Source organism: Protopterus annectens, chromosome 4.part0 (assembly GCF_019279795.1).
Source record: "Protopterus annectens isolate FY-2018-M chromosome 4.part0, PAN1.0, whole genome shotgun sequence".
Lineage (NCBI taxonomy): Eukaryota > Metazoa > Chordata > Ceratodontiformes > Protopteridae > Protopterus > Protopterus annectens.
Genome location: NC_056733.1, coordinates 1,005,513,916 through 1,005,534,551, shown reverse-complemented (window position 1 = coordinate 1,005,534,551; position 20,636 = coordinate 1,005,513,916).

Sequence of the window (20,636 nt, the reverse complement as noted above, 5' to 3'; positions counted from 1 at the left end):
GCGCTTCTGTTTAAAAATGTATTAAAAATCTCTTCACAGCCTGCCATCCCATTAAATGATGATAAAGCTGAGATCCTTACTTCTAAACTACAACTAAACCCTAATAAATCGATGTATATCATCTGTATCTACCTTCCTCCTGGCAATAATTACACTAAAATTGAGAATATCCTAAGTTGTATATCTTCTTCTTACCCACAAGAAACCATCATTTTAGGTGACTTTAATTGTGATTGGTCCTCTGTCAATACAAATAATCCCTCATCTCATATAAATCTTCATGGCTTTACTCAGACAATCAATAATCCCACAAGAATCAATAAACCCAATAACAAAGAAAGTATTTTAGACTGGATTCTTACTAACAAACTGCAACAAACATATACAGTAGGAACTTTGCCTGATGATGTAAGTGATCATTCCTTAACTTACATCATAAGACAAAAAAATTACATTAATTATACCCCTACCTACAGGGTCTCACGCAGCAATAAACACTTCAACCCATTACTATTCCAAAATGAACTAAAAGCCTGTAACTGGAATCTTCTAAAAACCCTAACCCTTGAAGATGCTACCAATTACTTCAACACCAAATTCCTAGCTATCCTCGACCAACATGCTCCAAAACGATCTGTCAGAGTTAAATCTAAACCTGCCCCCTGGCTGTCCAAAGAGACAAGACAAAAAATACTACTTAGGAATAAATCGTGGGCTAAATGGAGAACTACAAAAACTATTTCAGACCATCAAACCTTTAGACAGTTAAGAAATAGCACTAAAAAAGCTGTTTTTATGGATAAAAAGGATTATTACTGTAAACTACAACAAACTCACTACAACAACCCCAAAAGGTTCTGGTCAACCTTAAATTCACTCCTACACCCAGGCCGCTCCAGTACACCTTCCCCTTCAGGGGCTGAAATGAATACCTCACACCAAACTGCCAATGTCTTTAACTCCTTTTTCTCAGACACCATTAATTCTTTAGCAAATCAACTTACTATTGACAAATCATACCCCCACCTGTATACCTGCTAATCTCCCCATATTTCAACTACAACCTATCTCTACTTCCTACATCCTAAAACTCATCCTAAAACTCAAACCCTGTACCCCATCTGCAGATCAGTTACCATCTGAATACCTTCAAAAAGCAGCTGAAGCAGTAGCTTATCCTATATCTCTCCTTATAAATAGAACCATCAGTGAAGGAACCATCCCTGCTATCTGGAAGATTTCCCACATAATCCCTTTACATAAAGGAGGCAGCTCAAACGAGTATTCTAACTATAGACCTATAGCTCTCCTATCACCATTAGCAAAAATTATGGAGAAATGTATTCATCATCAGCTAATGCACCACTTAACTCAATTCAATTTACTAGCTAACTGCCAACATGGCTTTAGGCCATTTCATAGCACTACCACAGCTCTCATATCATTTACCGAGTGTATCAATAGAAACCGCAATAATAGTATCCTATCATCTGCACTCTTCTTGGACCTGTCAAAAGCCTTTGACATGGTAAACCACCATATGCTCTTAAAAACCCTTGAATCTCTCTCACTAGATACCAAAGCTGTTCAATGGTTTACTTCCTACCTTAGTAACAGGCAACAGGCTGTTCTCTGGGAAAACACACTTTCATCTCTTCTGCCAGTCTCTCTTGGAGTACCACAAGGTTCCATCCTAGGTCCTCTCCTTTTCTCTTTATTCATAAATGACTTACATATAGCAATACCTCAAGCTACATGTATTCAATATGCAGACGACTCAACTCTCATATGCTCTGCTAATACCTCCTCTGAACTACAAACCCTAACACAGAACATATTTACCACTGTTGAGACATGGTTCTTGAAACGCTGCCTACTTTTGAATGCTAATAAAACCAAACTCCTGCTTTTCAGACCTAATAGTAAGTCCCCCCTCTTAGACTTCTCTATTACTTCCAATAATGGTACACATATAGCCCCTGACTCTACCACAAAACTGTTAGGTATTACAATTGACAATAACCTCACTTTTGATAACCACATTAATAATACTATCAAAGCCGTAAATGGAAAACTTGGCTCCTTATTTAGAATTAAAACCTTTCTAGCTCCACAGGCCAAAATTACACTCGCTCACTCTCATCTTATTTCTACTCTTCTTTATGCCTCTCCCATATACACTAGCCTAAAGAAAAATAACCTTACTAAACTAGCAAATGCATACAATAGCATTGCTAGATTTGTTACTGGAAACCCATTTAGAACTCACCACTGTCAAAATCTACTACAACTAAACTGGCTAGAACTGAAAAATACACTATTACTCTCCCAACTTACCTTTATTCACAGGATATTTCACCAACCGAAAAATACCCCTATACTTTCTGACCTTATTTCTCCCTCACTACGCTCCTCTGATAAACTTCTTGTGAAGCTAACTAAGTCCAATAACATTGCAGGTGATTCACTATTCTCCAACACCATAGGTAAACACTGGAATTCACTACCTACCACTTTAAGTACTACATCATTACCCTTCCTCTTTAAACAAAAGCTCAAACAACACCTAAAAACACTCTGGCTATGCCCATGCATCAATCCTGACTAATCCTATGATTCTACTAATGACTCTTCTCATATTTACCTTCTCTTACCTCTTTCTACTCACTCCCTTCTGAAGACCTATCTCAAAACACCTTTGTTAATTAGTCCCTGATACAATTTAATTAACAACGCTCTATGGTGTATGTTTGTAATTGCTTATGCAAATTTACTCTTTATGAATGTTTTACTAATGTATAACTCCCCTAATCCTATAATGTAAATAGAAGTACATGTCCTTCCTAGTATAAATCTTCTCCTACTATATTTTAGATTGAACCTTATTTCTGTATGTATTTGTTTTACTAACTATTTGCTTTCTTTATGTAATGACTTGTTTGTATTAACCTTAATGTGGAGCTTTTCTCCCCGGGCCTCTGCTGAAAATGGAAATATATCCAGTTGGACTAGCCCGGTAAACAAATGTAAAATAAAATAAAATAAATACGAAAGTCCTTATGTTTCCTTGAACTCCTGTTGATCTTAGCGCTATTTATGACCACCATTTGCTGCTGATTGTGGCCAGCAGTGGCTTGTTTTGTGGGCTGACTGTTTCACTGGGAATAACTTTATAATTTCTGATCCTAACCCAGTGATCTTTTTTTACCAGGATGTCTGCCAGAGCTGTACATGATCTTATGGCTGTCTCTCTTGCTAAAACACATATTGACCACCATCAATCCAATTGTGAGACATACATTTAGGGTGGCCTCTCTTTCTTTATTCCTTTGGCACCATCTATGTGGACCCAGGCAGTCATTCTGTCCATTTCCTTTTGTCATGATGTGAACAGTGACAGGAGTGTGCAATTAGAACTCATCTCATTGAAGGTTGCTGGAACAGGGCTCAGTTTTGAGCTTTTTTATTGGTTAATTTGCTTAAATCAGTTTGCTCTTGTTTGTTACATAAGCACTGCATTTGCACAAGTTTGTACTTGTTTGTGCATCGCACACCATTGCTCAGTGGTGGGCACCATTAGCAGTTATAGATACAAACACGTTTGCCTGCAAATTTTCCCTTAGTACTCTACTGGTGCTCCTTCAGTGAGTTCTTATGATTGTCCATTTCTATTGTTCTCTACTTTACCTGGTCCTTCCTGTCCTCGCACTTTTTGTCTGACCACATCAAATATTATGGATGGACAATTTCACACAGTTTCTCCAGCCAGCCTGGTCAACATGGGCATCCTGAGGTAATGTAGCAATTGTCTCGTGCACACTGACAACCTACTTCTTCTAGTCCACACAAATTCATTATGTGAGAGATGCTTCTATATCAAGAACCTAACATCCAGGAAATCTCACTCACCGGTCAGTTCGTCTGATACTAAGCAGGTTGTCAGTATGTGCACCTCACCTCCTGCGCCTACCAAATCAACAACACATAAACCTACATATGCAGAAGTCCTTACCAGAAAATTACATCAACATCAGGGACTTTCCAAACACAAACACAAGCACACTTTATATAATACATCCTCTGCAGAACATAGTACACATAATATATCACATACCAATGTTGCATCAGTCAAGCCAAAAGGCATAACACAAAAGCAAAAATCTTAGTCATAGGCAACTCAATTGTGAGACACACAGATGTCCCTCTCACCAGGCTGGATAAAGAAAAGGTCATGGTCAGCTGTCTGTCAGGTGCCAGGGTCAACCACATCACAGACACACTCAAGTCTCTCAACAACAGGCACTGTTATGACGCCATCATAGTCCATGTTGCTTTGAACGACTTGAGATGTACCTTCCTAGGCTATATGAAGACAGACATGACTGAGCCCCCTGATTATCTGTCTCAGGCAGGGATGTCCCTAGCCTTAAGCAGTATTTTACCTTCACCTAGGATGATACCTTAATACAAACAAAAAATGATTGAGTTCAACAACTGGCTTAGTTTCTGGTGTCATTCAAAGGGGATCTAATATCTGTCAGCCTGGGATGACATGGTTGACAGACAGACATCAATGCTTTACCAGAGATGGTCTTCATCTGTCACCCCTGGGATTTTAGTTACTGGCTAAGCCTCCTGCCTCCCCCATAGTGCCTCTTTTAGGCAATGTCACAAGAGCAAAATTCCCAATGTAAAAATACCCTCTAAAAACAACCTCATGGTTAAGCTGATAAATGCTAGGAGTCTAAACCAGAAATAGCACTCACTGGAAGCAGTCCTCACCTTGGAGGATGCTGATATTTGTGCAGTCATAGAGACCTGGTTTAAAGTTGCAGAGAGCACCCCAGCTATACTAGGTTACATTTCCTTTGACATGTTCAGACCACAAACTGAAGGAGTGAGAACTAAAGCAGGTAGTGTATCAATATTAATTGAAGATAAGTATACCTCTAGATTATTAAACAACCCGATTCCCTTGAATTACATCAGGTGCAATTGATTGTTGGTAAGATCCCTCTTCGGGTCATTGCCAGGTATAAGACTCCCTCCATGAATCAGGACATCCACTCAGCCTACTTGGATCTACTTGAGTCAATCAAACTACAACCAAACACCCTAGTTTTGGGTGACTTTAATTGCCTTTCCATTGACTGGGTATATTATAAATGTTCTTACTTATTTAATGGTTCCTGGACTTCATTAACTACAATGCCCTGGACAGCTGGTTGACGCACCTACAAGGTGCTCAAACATTGTGGATCTGGTGCTAACCAACATGGAAGACTGCTGTACCACCCCCAGTGTGTGGCCATCCCTGGTAATATCTCGCTAGAAGTAACTATAACACAAGACCCCACCACCACTTAGCAACAACTAGACTGAAATAACTTCTCCAAGGCCAAGTACAACCTCTTACGTGATGGCATAAATGGTTTCATAGCCCCTCCCTCCACTGATGGAACAGCCACCTATATACACCAGTGCTTTTTAGTACCTGTACAATTGTATTGACTCTGACATACCTGACAGAACCAAAGCAAGATCTTCAAGGAAAAACAAACCTGCCTGGTGTACAACTGCCATTAATAGGCTATACAATAGGAGAAAGAAATCGCTGTGTAACAGTAGGAAGGAACGGAATCAAAATTGGAAACAGTCTCTTCTCAACTTAAACAAGCATATAAGACTCCTAGTGAAGTCATCCAAACCTAAATTTGTTTGTGTCTTTCGGCTTTTCCCAGTTAGGGGTCACCACAGTGGAACTCCGGTCCACTAATGATTGGTAGTTGATTTTTACATGCCGAGTTACCAGCCCTGACACACAACCTTCAATGAAGGTACGCCCATTCACACATGTCTCCACGCAGAAGACGTCCTAGCTGAGAATCGAACCAGACAGCATCTTACTGTGAGGCGACAAATGAATCCAAATTAGCTTTCCTCACTAAGGATAACCACAAGGCATTCTTTAGTTACATCTGTAACCTCATAAGTAAGGCCTAGATTTGCATTGAACCTATAGTTAATGGTACTACATATACAGAACCTGTGGATATAGCAAACCTGCTGGCTGACAGGTTCAGTGAAAACTTCATTCCCCTGTCCCCCCCACATATACCCCAAAGCATCCCTAACACCTATCCCACCTAGTATTTCCAAGGAGCAGGTCATAACCATCCTGTCCAAGGCCAAAACATAGCCTCTATGGGACCAGACAACATCCTACGCTGTGTTCTACATGGGTTGAAACAGGAATAGGCATCACCATTGAGCTCACTTTTCAGTCACAGCCTAAGCACTGGCTTCATCCTGGTGGAATGGAAAACAGCTACCATCATCCCTTTACAAAAAGGGGTGCATCCATGGACCTTGGGAACTATAGACCCATTAGTCTGACCAGCATTATCTGCAAGGCTATGGAACAAATCATCATGGACCTTATTAACAAATATGTAGGAAATAGCCAAATGCATGACCCCACCCAGTTTGGGTTTGGCAAGGAGAGATCATACCTGTTTAACCTGGTGGACTTCTTCGGGACAGTCACCAAAGCCCTAGATGAGAGCAAATCTGTGCATATGGGCTACCTAGACTTAGCCAAGGCCTTTACATAATTACCCACTCAGACATCATTGATAAACTCACCCAGCTGGGTATCAACCGATATATTGTGATGTGGGCTGCAAACTGGCTCACTGATAGAACTTACATAGTCAAAATAAGGGACTCCACCTCCTCCAGAAGACCCATAACCATTAGTGTTCCACAGGGATTGGTTCTGGGACCTCTTCTGTTTAGAATCTACTTTTCCAAAGTATAGGCTAAAACTAAAGGACTGTGGCTGACAGAGTTTCCAGATGACTGCAAACTGGGAGCAATCATTGAAACCCCTAGTGATGTCAACATCCTGCAAGAAGGTCTTACACAGACAAAAGACTGGTGTCAAAGTCATGGTCTTAAACTTAATGCAAAAAAATGCATTATCATCTCCTTCAGCAAGGGGGATGTTCCTGCAAGCTAGCACATCAATAGCAATACCTTAAGCACACAGTCAGTGGTGAGAGGCCTGACCACACAGGCTCACAGAAACCTTAACTTCAATCACCATGTCTCCACGGTGGTAAGAAGGCCATTTTATATTGTTCATCTTATAAGTAAAGGCACTGCCTCCAGAAAAAAAAGAGGTTATAACCCCCCCTGTACTCTTCCCTCATCAGGCCAATAATAAAGTTCCTTTCCCAGCATCTGCAGCACTTGGACAGACTGTGACATCCCTCTTCTGGGCCAGTAATTAAGGAGTCTCAGTTCTTACCACTGACACTGGTGAGGGACATTCCCTTGGAACAAAGATAGATACACACAGTATTTCTAGATGCAGCTCTCTGCACCAAACACAATTTCCCACACACAGGGAACACAATCCCATCCTGGGGCTGGGTTTCCCCCTTCTCTCTCACCAGGCCCCAAATAAGACTCCACATTGACCACAGCTGTAGAGTTGACCCCTCAGCTGAGTATTCAAAGACAAGTCCTCCACCACCCTCTCTGAGAAACCAGTGCTTTCTGTCCCTGATCCAAGTAGCTGACACACACTCTTTGAGATTAGATTTTCACATACACACAAACACACACACACACACACACACACACACACACACACACACACACACACACACACACACACGCACACACGCACACACACACACACACACACACACACACACACACACACACACACACACACACACACACACACACACACATGCACATACCTGGGAAAGGCTGGCACAAATTTACCAGCTATGCCCCCTCTGCCCAGGCAATAAGGTAGATATCACCACCAAAACACTTCAAAGCCAGCTACTCTATGGTTCTTACAAGGGTACTCAATTAAAGTGAGTTAAAGTAATACTAATACAAATGGTAGTGTTTCAATACAGTAGCAAGGCTTTCAGAAGTGGCCACAGTCTCATCAAATAAAAGTAAGTACTCTCAAAGGTTAAACTATTCTCTAAATGACTAGCCACAATGACAAGTTTAAATATATTTAATAATAAATAATAAAAGAACATGAAAATACTAAATATCTTTTTACAATAAACACCCGTGTTTCAATCACAGAAAATATTAAAAATAACACAGATGGAAAAGTTCACAGAGCTACAGAAAAACAATACTTAACTAATCTCACTATATTTTTCTGACTGATCTAAAGAATTACTGTCCCCGAGTTCACTTACCAGAGCAAGGCAAGGTGAAGTGGGTGAGTGGTCTTCCTTCTTGTCAGATTTCACAGACAGACTGCTCTGAGAGTTTTGTCTCATCTAGTATTAAAACATCATTTCAGTGCTGAATTACAGAATGACATCACTGACATTGGGTCACCTGACTTCTAGTTCTCACACTACCCGTTTACTGGATACTGAGCCAGAATTTTGTACATGTGTGTTACCATACACACACATAGAGCTTTGCTAAGCTATATTATAGCATCTGGAATATTTAAAACCGTTTCAAAGATGTTCACCCTCCCATGGTAGCAATTAGTTCACCCCTAAGAACAATCCAGTAGGATTTCTAGTCCTGGTTTTCATAGACATTTTGTCTCTGGTTGCAATTAAACTGTAAGATACAATCCTTATGACCTAAACCAGATAATTTTATTTCAGACTATTTTTCAAAGTTAGCTGAACTGAGATTAACCTCTTTTCTTCCACTATCCTCTGTTACAATATATTAATTTCAACAGCTACAATATAGTCTGACACACAGGTGTATTTCTTTTCTATCCAGCAGGACCCAGTATTGGTACATTTTTAACACAAGAAGCTTTGAAAATACATTTTTAACACAAGAATCTGTACAAATCAATTTGATATACAAATGACATATAATTATTTATAAAACTCCAGCTAGCTATGCTGGCATATGTTACAAATCCACTGCTTTACTTCTCCTGGCATAGCTGGCAATTCCTCACATTATCACAGAGACCAAAACTATTCCTTACAAAGTTTAGCATAATTTGAACAATTGGATGAGTAACTGGAAATTCTACTTGTGTCCCTTTTGGAGAAAGGCAATAGGTGCTAATTTTAGTTTCTGCTTAAACCAGGCACCCTTGAAAACATGGGTTGAACTTTGCCCTGGAGCCATTAGTCTAGTAACCTCCTATGATCCTATGAACATTCACATCCCTCGTTATTAACAACAATTCATGATGTCCTGCTTTATCTAGTTGGTCCTGCAGCTTTTGCCCGAATGGACTCTTTTCCTTGCTATCATAACCCTGCTGAGGAGCATGAACTGAGATTATGAATACTGTCCCCATCATTACACTGGAGTCTGATTGCCACGAGTCTGCCACTAATTCTGATGACATCCATCACTATCAACAGAAGATTCTTCCTCATCCCATATTTCCCATACTATTTCAAGCTAGTCCTTCCCCTGAGTAGTAGAATGTTGATTCCAAGGCAAGTGGCTTTACTGCACAGACTTTCACCTTGTTTCCTGAATATAGAGAATGTCCTATCTTCTCCTTACCATCATGACATCTTCTTCCAATCTGCATCCTGCTAGTGAGCCTATATTCAGTGTAGCCTTCCTAACTTCATTGTAGGCAGGTTGATTGGCTTAACGTCCCAACAAAGCTATTCTAAGTAACCTAGGCTAAGCAGCTAGATATTGTGCATCCAATAGCTTATTGACTCAGGGCTGTTGGGCTTTATGGTGGGTATACACTGTCCAACAGAGGCACACAGACCCCCCCCCCACCAAATACATAGGTCCCTGGTATAAATTGGATCCTCAATCAACTTATGCCCATTTTTGGAAACATTAGTTAACATAACCCAATCACCTAGAGACATTTTTTACATTGTTGTGGGGCTACCCCTAACTAGACCTAACTAGCCCTAACTAGCCCTAACATAACCTGGGTCTACTCTTCTTGTTTAACTAACAATCCTGTAGCTCTTCTGCTGTCCCTGATCTGCCATCCCTCACCGGAAATACAGTGTGTGCATCAAAAACTGAGTATAGAAAACCAACTAAATACTTCTTAAATCTATCAATCGTCTGTGATTCTGTATCAGAAAGACAGAGTGTTGGGATCTGAGGAGTATGATCCCTTCATAAGGCTGCTTTTGAAAGTGCCATGTCATTTATGGAAATTTCTACCCACAGCAAATACTATTTTGGGATTATATAAATCCAGCTAGTTTCTTGTAGACAACAGATATTGTGTCCAAGTGCTCTAAAATAATTTTGTTGTTCTAATTCACAGTTTTATTTGGATACAGGACCAGTGAAGAACATTTTTTTAGGAAATAAGGCCCTCTTTGATTCAGGTAACAAATCAACCCACTAAACCTTCTTGACAGTATTGCTAAAGGCTATATGGTCATTGAGTCCACCTGGCTAGTAAGAATCTATGAATCTATGAACCTAAGATGTTATACTTCCTGTAATATTCATTGAGTTGAGATATACATATTGGCAATCTCTCTTTCCCTCATCTGCATTAGTTGCCTAAAATGTTCAAACTAAGTACCTCATGGAGGGGAAAAAGATAACATGTTTCTCACTATGTAGGCCGTAAGAAGGTAATACCAATCAAAAGCATGGTATGGGGAGTTACAAGAACAATTCTTAGATGTCTGGGTTAGGAATCAGAGCTTGAGGACACCTTTTTAGGAGTATATGCTGGAAGGGAGAATCCCATAACATATGTTGAAGGAATGGATGAAGAACAGAGGATAAGGACTACAACAGGGATAGCAGAAAAGTTGAAAGAACAGTGGTGAATACTTCAGGCCAAAATAATATTCTTCAGTAGTCATGAATGGTCCTGATTTTGTCTGGCAAAGGTAGGTAAAAACAACATCTGTATACTCCTCTTCCAAATGGTAAGTGTGTTGGTATTCATGACTTAAGAATTCCTGACAATGGTAGTCCCAATGCCCAAACGAGTGTCATCAGTAAAGCAAAATTAGAACCATAGGCTAAGTGAAGCAATGTATGTTTCATCAACTCCGGTAGGGCCCATGGAAGTAGGACCTTTGTGGGCCAGAGTGAATTCACACACACTGTCATCATTGCTCTGGCACCTGTCCCTCAGTGAAGAAAGAGGTCTGCCTGAAGCAAAAGCAGTAGGTTCCAGAAAGATAACAATCTGGCCCAACAGTAGGAAAATGGCAACTAGTCCAGTGCAGCAGGAGAAAAAGTGTCATTTGCTGATGAAATAGCCGGAGACTTTTGATACCACAGAACTATAAAGTCAGAAATGGCAGTCCTGTAAGAGGGTGTGATCTGGAATCCATTTTATGACAGAAGCCAGTAAAGGGAGACACAATCATTGGAAAATTCTCAGACAACATTTTAGGGGAAAGATTGCATTTATTTATTTTTCATTAATTAAACATTTTGTTTATCGGGAAAGATATAATAAGCAACCAGGGGAGGGAGCAAAAGATATCTGAATCCTGGGAGGTTCCTCAGTCATGACCTGCAGTACTGTAATGAAAGGAACTCTGACTGAGTCTGCTAAGTGACCCACTACCTTTTTCTATATTAATTTCAGATAAAAGGACATAGAGGAAGCTAGAATCTTTGGCCAGCAAAGAGTACCTATTACTGGGCTATCTAGGGGACATGGATAATTTCTGTAAACTCTTAGATTTTCTCTAAAAAAGAAACTTTGACTTTTAAGTATTGTAGACTAATTTAAATGATGTGACTGTGAAAAGTTCTTCTTATGTTTTGTCGAAGAAGCAATGAAAGTAGATGGAGAATAAACATGCTACTGTTTAGAATAAAGAAAGAAGGCTGCTAAAATGAAGGGATTGTTCCCTAAAACTTTCCTTCACCATTTTTGCTTTGTTAATTCTGATGCAAATGACACATGGAAAGTATCAAGAAATGGTCCTATAGAGTGCTCTTGGCAGAAGAATAGGATGAGCCTAGACATAATGGTAAAGGAGGGGAAGAAAATCTAACAAAACAATAAACTGAAGAAGAAAATGCCCCAGTGACACAGGAACAAGTGAAAGGAAAAAGGAAGGAAGGAACAAATGCTGCACATAAAGAACTCACAATGAAAAGAAGTTGTGATTCAGTGGTGCATTATGGGATATGGGTGGGTCAGAGCAAAAATACCAAGGCTTGACAAAAGATTCCTACTTGAACTTTAGTGAGCACATTGCCATTGCTAGTAAAAAATCTCTTCAGTGTTTGAAACTGTGCTACAAAAGCTTGTAGTTTTCTCTCCAGCTGAACATCCTCTGGCAAGAAATATGTTAATTCACAAAACTAAGTATTTAATGCCAATTATAACTATAAACTGTAGTAGAAACAAACACAACAAATACAAACAGCTATCATAAAATATGCAAATTTGTATTTCTGAAAGATTAAATAATGTACCCCTGCCCACTCTAGGAGCAATTTAAATGATTCTGTACCAGTGAAAGAGAAAAAAACAACACTATATGCTCAGATTTTCAAACTCTTGAACTTAGGCCACTGTTGAAACCTAAAAAAATTACCACAAATCAGGCAGCAGAACTTTTCATTGAGATGAAACCCAGAAGAAACTTTATCCGTACTGAGACCTAGATTCAAAACAACAATTTAAGAAAGGACCTTCAACTCAGTTGTCATATCTGGAACAAAATACCAGCAAATATTAAACAAGACTTCACTCAGACAAATTCAAAGGTGAAGTGAAAAAGGCTATGCTTAAAGATTCATGCTCTAATTGCTCCAAAGAAACAAAATCTGCACTTAAAAAGCTCAAAGCAAAAAATGTCCTTCCCATATTCGAAAGACATCTGTGATCTTTTATTCATTGTTAATGACCACCACCATTACATAACTGCTGACACACTTAATTTGTATGGCTTTGATAAAAAACTCTTGTGTTTTCTTTAGGAACACCATGCTTTTATTCTAATGTAATATGTTAGTAACATGTGGCAGGGCTAGCCACCTGCTGGTATGAACACTGGCTTTAGATGGTTGTCATTGTTGATGTGACACACTGACCCCATGTGCAAAATAGGAAAGAGGGCCTGTGGTGGGTTGGATGGATGGATGGATGGATGGATGGATGGATGGATGCATGGATATCTGTAACTATACATACTGTAAATTGACCAGCCCTCTCTCCTGGTTATCAAACTGTAATAAATAAGTGTAATAATATGGAAGGTGTGGGCTGATAATGTGGGAAGGTTTAATCTCCCAAATGGTCCTAACACCTGTGGCATAAGTCTGAAGATTTATTGAAGATGGCCTTCTTATCAGATTTATTTACGTCATTAATATTATTCAAGAATGTTTCTAAGGTATAATCATATTTAAAAGTTCCTCATTAACAAGGCTGTATATCTATTCTTAAACAATATAATAAGAAATAAAGAAATTGAAGAGGAACACAGAACAACGTATAATCCTATTTAATGACATTAAAAATATTTAAAGTGGTTGAGTTAAGTTACATTCCAAACTGATATGAACCAGAAGCCTTAGCAAAGAGTAACACAAACCATTTGGAATTAATTGGATTTAAAGTCTTGTTATGCAGAAATACATTGCTCCAAACATCAGCAATGTTAGAAGAGATTTTAAATGAATGCAGATAAAGTAATTTGTAGATAAATAAACCATTCCCACATACCTTTGTCATTGGGATAACAATTTATCAACTGTAACTCAAAAATACTGGAAATTATATTTGTGTCATGGTTATAGGAATTGCCCCTGGTTTATTTTTTATAGAGTGTGACATCCAATCAGGGTTATTCATGCAATTAACAAAATATCTTCTTTGCAATTACATAAAAATGGGGGGAGGGGCAATGAAGGACAAATGTGGATAACTGGAGATGTTTTATTTTTAATTGTCAAACTGGCTTGTCTACTGGCATAGTTTAGTTATAAGTTATTTATTTAATTTTTGTTACCTACCACTAGCCTTATGACCTGTCTTCCAGAAGACTCAAGGTAGTATTTTTTAAAGACTATGGAACATTTTGCGCAAATAACTGTCAGTATATCTTCAATGTCCACTCAAGCTGCCAGCACCTTGAGCAGCGTTTAGTGACATTCCCCTAATGAAGTAGGCTGACCACATTAAACACCAGGTGCCCACTGTAATATTAAACTGGGATTGGTGGTCCGATCTTCATCTTCAGGGATAAAGCCAGCAGGATTTAGACCAACATCTACAACATTTCTGGACTGGCAGGGCACTCTGTTGTAATTATGACTCTTTGATCATGCAGTCACTTGCTATGCATAAGGCCTCATATTTTCAATTGTCTACTTTCTGTTACCTTTGAGGCTTGCATCTGCATTTTGTCCTGATTTACTTTTTATTTCTTTCACTGGATTTTTTTTCTTTGAGAGAATTTTATTTTCCTCTTACATAAATATTGGATTTCTTGTATTTTAATTCCCACAGTTTCAAGTCAGTAATTTTGGAATTTATTGGTGTATAGCATCTTCGCTTTCTCCTAAATATGTCCTATATCAGTCAGTATTTTAATACAAATGTTAGCGTATTCTGATATTAAACCATACCTCTCAAATGTCCAGATTTTTATAAAAAGTAGATATTTCCCTCATATTTTGATCTGTTCATCATAAAATGTGTGTTTTTGCAGCAAATCACTGGGAGTTGAAGTCACTAAATAATGACATTCATTTGAGTTTCAGACTTCATGACTTTCAGAAAATGCATGCCAAGACAAATAGTGTTATTCTAGCAACTTTATGTTTATAAGAATGTATCCATATGGGTCTGTGTCCAGATTTATTGCTCTGAGCGGTTGAGAAGTATGTATTGAACATTTTGTGACACTGTCAGAACCAGAACCTTCAACATAATTCTTCTCAGAAAATCTGTGCCAATGAGTCAGTTGTTATCTTCCAAGCTCAGAATAAGCAGTTGTTTTACTAAAAATGAGTGGGTTTATATCACAAGGTGGTCATTTAACCCATTTAAATCAGATAGATGTAGAAACATGAATTTTGTTGAATACCTTGACTTTGTGGAACCATTTATATGGTCAGCAAGGAGGCAGAAGTTCACGTGTTTTAAAGTAGCAACCAAGTTTGACTAAGAATCCAAAGAAATTCAGGTAAACATTTTACTATACACAATGGGGAAAGAGGCAGAGGAAGGATACAGATTGTTTACATTCTCAGAGGGACAGAATGTCACATATGAGTCAACAATTACCAAACATAATGAACATTTTGTGTCAGGAATAAACATTATACCTGAAAGGGTATGGTTCCACAGATGTATATAACATATTATACATGAAAGGGCATGGCTCCTCAGATGTGTATAAAATAGTATATGTAAAAGAGCATGGTTCCACAGATTTATTTATTTATTTGTGCATTGATATTTCTTTAGCACGGAAGTCCAACTGGGTAAAAATTACCCGTTTTCAGCAGAGGCCCAGGGAGAAAACCCCCAGAGAGTAAACATCAAATAAAATACTAGTACAAATGTAACTTAAAAAGCATATCTATCTATCTATCTATCTATCTATATATATATATATATATGTATATCTGAATGGTTTACTATGGCAATATCGAAGCAGACTCGGTCGAGTGATGGTATCATCGACTCAACATCCTCAAAAGTGACAATGTCGAATTCCGACATTGTTGAAATATGTCGCAAATTTGACCTCTGAACAAGTAACATGGGTCGAGATAGAGGTGAGATCTGTACTTCAACAATGTCGGGTTCAACATTGTCACTTTGTCCTCTGGATTTTGTACAAGGAATCCACTTCAACATTGTGATTATAAACCTACAGATATATATATATATATATATATATATATATATATATATATATATATATATATATATATATATATATATACATACACACACACATATGTGTGTGTGTGTGTGTGTGTGTGTGTACAAACATACACACACACACAAACAAGCACATTCAGTCTGATAGTGGAATACAAAGGATACAATAAAGCATGTGAAGACACCAGTGATATAAAAATAAAGTAAGAAAATGATTAAATATGGCAATCAGTCCATAGACATTTTCCCAACTCTTTTCCTCTCTGCTCTTCTCTTCCGCCCTCCCTTTCCCCTCTTCCATCACATACTCAACCATCCACCTCCCCCCTCGTCCTTCTCTCTTCTTCTCCCTCTGTTCATTTCTCCCCATCTCTCATTCCTACTAACACCCTCAGGCATCCCAGGTACTTTGTGCTCTGCTGTTATATTTCTACAGTAGGAACAAATATATTTGTAAATATTTACTTATGTCTTATAACTTTTTGTTTGTTGAGTTTTTTAAATTGTATCTTTAAATGCTATGTTCTTATCTGTACGTCTGTTTTACTATGTAAACTACAACTTTGATCATGAGTATTGTCTTTATGGATCTTTTCTCCCTGGGACTCCATTGAAAATGGGTTCTTCTTGGCCCAATGGACCACCCTGGTAAACCAACTGCAAATAAATAAATAAATAAATAGATATAAGTATAGTCTACTATGCTAAGAATTAAAAAGACACATGTCCATCTTAGTTTAGGTTGGTAACAATGTAACGTTAATATAGATCATACAGGTGAGCTGCAGAGGCATAGCCATCAGTTAGTGAGCAGTTAGTAACAATGTAATGTATTTGTTAATATAGATCATATAGGTGAGGTATTTGTTAATATAGATAATACAGGTGAGGTACAGGGACATAGCCATGAGTTAGTGAGAGGTTAGTAACAATGTAATGTATGTGTGAATATAGCTGATACAGGTGAGGTACAGGGACATAGCCATGAGTTAGTGAGAGGTTAGTAACAATGTAATGTATTTGTTAATATAGATCATACAGGTGAGGTATTTGTTAATATAGATCATACAGGTGAGGTGCAGGTGCATGTACTTGAGTTAGTGTGGGGTTAGTAACAATGTAACATATTTGCTAATATAGATCATACAAGTGAGGTGCAGGGGCATAGCCATGAGTTAGTGAGAGGTTAGTAACAATGTGTCATATTTGTTAATATAGTCATACAGGTGAGGTGCAGGGGCATATCCATGAGTTAGTGAGGGGTTAGTAGTGATGTAACATATTTGTTAATATAGATCATACAGGTGAGGTGCAGGAGCACAGCCATGAGTTAGTGAGGGGTTAGTAACAATGTAACATATTTGTTAATATAGTCATACAGGTGAAGTGCCTGGGCATAACCATGAGTTATTGAGAAATTCTTTGAGAGAGTTCTTTGATACCTGGAGGCTACATATAGTTCTGATTGAATTTGGGTTAGAGTTACATAGGTTGGATATCCTGTACACATGTAAGCTTTGCCCCATTAGTGTATAGATTTTTGCCTTGTGAATGCATAAGGCAATTTGGGACTTAGTGATGAAATCCTGAGACAAACACTTTGTTTTCGTTCATATAGAGGGTTATATATTTTATGGGTTGGAAGAAGTTGGGTATGAACCAGACAATGTGGGAGAACTAACCAGATGAGAGCACTGCAGATAGGCTTTGTCCCAGTAGAGTGAAGGACAGCAACAATCATCCCTGTGCACTAGGGGGACCATCAATGGACCCAGGACACTACCAAATCATAGGTCTGACTGGCCTATGGAAAACATCATCATGGACTTTATTAACAATGACATAGGAAATCTCCAGACCCGATCCAGTTTGGCTTCAAGGGTAGGTCCTGCCTGCTCAGTCTGGTGGACATGTTTAAGTCAGTGCATGCTGACATGGCCAAGGCATTTGACACAATACCACACTCAGGTATTATAGATAAACTCACAGAATTGGCCAGAAACCTGTATGTCACCAAATGGATAGCGAAATGGCTTATGGATAGGATGGGGGAATTCACATTCAGCAAGAGGCCAGTAACCAGTGGAGTACCACAGGGCTCAGTGCTTATTCCTCTCATTTTTGGGATAGACTTCTCAGATGTCAAGGCAAATGTAGAAGGCCTTTGGCTGACCAAGTCTGCTGATGACTGGAATTTGGGGCAATCACTGACTCCCCAAATTATGTTGTTATCCTACAGAGATGACTGAAACAAATTAATGTTTGTTGTCAGAGCCATGGCCTCAAACTAAATGTGAAGAAAAGCTAAATAATACACCTTGGGAAATCGAATACTCATGCAAATTACAACACTGATAGCAGCCACCGTCCCAAAAAAAGTGGACCCAGTGGCAAGAAATCTGGGTAGTCAGATAGATAGTAATCTGAACTTTGCCTACCAGGTGTCCATGGTGGGGAGAAACTCCTTCTATGTATTTCAGCTTATAAGAAAGGGGATGGCATCCGGATCTAAAGATGCCATAGTACAGCTGTACTCTTCCCTCATCACACCAATAATTGAATACAATGCTCCCTTTAGTATCTACCTCACTAGCACCTGCAACAGCCTCAGAGGTTTCTCATCCCCCTCCCTAAAAAACAGAGTATAATCAATACATCATATGTGGACCAATTAAAAATCCTATCACTGTATTTAACTTCCTACCAATTACTGAGAGGTGAGCTATGCCTGACCTACAAGGCCGTCTCTGACCCAGTCTTGATGGAAATGTTGCATATTCACAACACTAACTGAATGAGGGGTACCCTCTCCAAGGATTTAAACCTGATCTCTGACATGAATAGATCATGCTGGAGAGACAGATATGTATCCCAGAGATTATCCCTCCTCTGGATTAGGTTTCATATTCACGTGAAGCAGAGCCCTTCCATGTCTATCTTCAAGCACCATCTGGACTAATGGATGGGAAATAGTCACAAATTTACTCTTGGGGTGGTGCCCATGTTCCTTACGTACAGTGGCAATGTTTGAAAATGTTCAAAACCCCAGTTTCTGACCTTTGTTATCTTTTTCTAAGAATAGAATATTGGGTAAAATCTGGGTAGAACTGGCTAGGCTTGTAAGGGCTCTTGAGCCATTAGCCAAGTAATTTCCTATGAACCTATGTCCCTGTGCAGAGCAATGATGCACTCTATATAGCAGGTTAGCTGCAAATTTAGGTAACTTATAACATTGCTCCAGGTGTGATTTAAGACAGAGAGCTGGATGTTAGTCAAAACAGATGAGCCATACAGAAGAGATGGTAAAAGATAAATGTTAGCAAGAGTGATTCTACTAGAAAGAATAAGGATTATTTTGTTGTTGTTGTTTGTTATATAGAGTAGACCTAGCTATTTACGAGTTATTTTATACAGTTTTGTATGTGAAGATCAAACTTTAAGTTGTCAGCTATGGTGACTCCAAGCAATTTGGCATGACTAACTACTTCAATAACTGTATTGTTTAAAAAGGTAATGTGGAAGTTACTTTTAACATTGTTATGAGACCTTGGAAAAATAGTAGTAATTTTAGTTTTTTTAGGATTAAGTAAAAGTTGGTTTTGGTCTAGCCACAGTTTGACCTAGTTGAAGGCATTTTGGTCATGGATTGTAGTTGTAGTGGGTTGTCAGATGAGCAGACGAGAGCAGAGTCATCTGCATACTGAATAAGGCAAGCTTGCTGAGAGGAGGTATAAAAATGTTAAAGAGCAATGGACTGAGAATAGAGCCTAGAAGAACATCCATTTTAACAAGGAGAAAAAAGAGAGAAATAAGAGAAAATACAGACGTATAAAATACTATATGTGAAAGGTTCCACATGTGTGTATACACTAAAAGAGAATGTGCTTAAGCTTTTGGAAAACATTTGAATAAACTGATTGCAAACAGTGGGTTTAATGAAATGAAAAATAAACAATTTGAGACAGAATTGTAACTGGGTGTGCTAATTTAATGAAATTAAAGATGAAACAATTTGAGACAGAATTGTAACTGGGCTTACAAATGCTGAAATATCACAAACATTAGAATTTGAAATTAATTTAATTTTGGAAAAAGCAATAAATATCACCAGAAAGGCTGAATTAGTAAGGAAACAAAATGCTAAACAAAATATAACAAATAATATGTGTCAGGTAAAATAAAGGGGAAATGACAAACTTAAAAAGAAAGGTGATATCAATCAATTTTAGTGTGTGTAAAGAAAGAGAGTAAAAGTACATCTGGCAAATGCATGAGTTATAACCATCATTCTTTTCTCAAACAACTATTCTAAATGGGTCTATATTATATCAGCGAATGCTTGAAATTGCGAACGCTGTATAATCGACCCAAACACTTCGAAAATCCAAAATGCTGAACACACGGATCAGTGAACAAAAAAACAAAACAAAAAACAAACACAAACACAAAATAAAGTGGGGGGATGTGCCCCCCTCCCACTTAAATATACCTTTTCTGAGATCACACCACAGTGGAGGAAATGGCAAAGTCCTGAAAATGGCCCAGTGATTTTTTTTTTCCCTGGGAAAAAAAATTGCTGTTCCATGCTTTCAGAATTTCGCCATTTCAGGTAAACACATTCGATTAAACAGCATTTGCAACTTTAAGCATTCGCTTACATAATAGGAACCCTTGTAAGCAATACTATGCTTACTAATCTATTAACTACTACTGCATGACTGTCTCTTTCCTACTTCCTCCTTTACACAAGTCACTGAAGATTATACAGTAACAATCCCCCCCC